Source organism: Orycteropus afer, unplaced genomic scaffold, assembly GCF_000298275.1.
Source record: "Orycteropus afer afer isolate SDZICR_OR568_19922 unplaced genomic scaffold, OryAfe1.0 scaffold00356, whole genome shotgun sequence".
Taxonomy (NCBI): domain Eukaryota; kingdom Metazoa; phylum Chordata; class Mammalia; order Tubulidentata; family Orycteropodidae; genus Orycteropus; species Orycteropus afer.
Window position 1 is genome coordinate 2,437,993 of NW_006921943.1, and position 1,347 is coordinate 2,439,339.

Below are 1,347 nucleotides of genomic sequence, written 5' to 3' on the forward strand. Positions count from 1 at the left end.
TAACAAAAACATTGCTATTTCTGATCAATATCTTCTATTAAACCTTTGCCTTGAGTGAAATTTGGAGCAAATAATTACACAATCCTGGTTTCCACATCTGGTTTGAGGGAAACACAGCGGGTCTTGAAAGACAGTCGGCATCCAGATCAACCTTTCTTCCTCAAACTTCATTCCTCCTCAAATCAAGGAAGAAGGTTCAAACAAAATCATATTATCAGAACACAGAAAAATAGCGATTTCAACCCAGTGAGCATACAGTTGACTGCATCGACGAGATGGGCTGAGGGCCAGAGCCTAAGCCCAGTGAGGACAAGCTCTGGTGTGAGTCTAGCAATGCCTTCATCTGCCCACCCACAGTCTCCTAACTGTAATGACAATCACAGGTAACTGGCAAAGGGATCATTGAGGACATGAAATCATCTTGGGTGCATAAGGAGGTCACAACCTGGCGTCTGGTCCCAGGGGGCTTCCAACAGTGTTAGCTGCCACTGTTATTCCCATTTACTTTCTCCTTCAAAGCGACCCTCACCTAAAGAGCAGTTCCAGCCCTGACACTGGGAGTCACCAAGAGCCAGAAGCGACTCAACAGAAGCATGTTTGGTTTGGTGAAAATAAAGGGGAGGAAAGAGCTGCAGCCTCCCACCCTTCCAAGGACGGAAGTGACAAGTCAGTTTTTCATATGCTCAGGTGAGAAGCATGAGAAGGCATTCCTTGGGGAAGACAGCTGGCTCTGGGCAGGAAGGGGCGTCTACGTTAGACCAGAGATTGCAGTCCACATGCTAGTGTGGCCTGCTGTGAGGGCACTCACTCATCACCTCACAGACATTGGGGTAATGGAGTGTTCATCACAGGCCAGCCCTAAGGGACAGTAGGCAATAAACAGACGAAATCCCCACTGCTTCCTCCACACACACAACTTCTTATGAGCTGGGAGAATTTGTTTTCCATTCAACAATTCATACATGTTTTGTTTTGTGGCATTGACTGCAATGGCCATGATGTAACAGCAATCTTCCCACTTCCTCCTTGTGTTTACCACTTCCATGCATCATCCTTTCCTGTCCCTTCCTTCCTTCTGGGCTTATTCTTGGGCAAGCACTGCCCTTTGTATGGTTGGTTTTCCTAAGGAGTGTGTACCTCCAGGGTGTTACTGGTCTCCTTTTCAGCCTGTCTGTCATTTGGCTGAAATTGGAGCCAGGGGTGAGTTCAGTTCCAGACCTGAAGCGTATCTAAGAGCCATAATCTTGGGGTTCCACCAGTCTCTATCTGACCAGTAAGCCTGGGCTTGTGATTGTGAGCTTTGTTCCACATTTTTCTCCCATTCTATCCAGGACCACCTATTGTGAT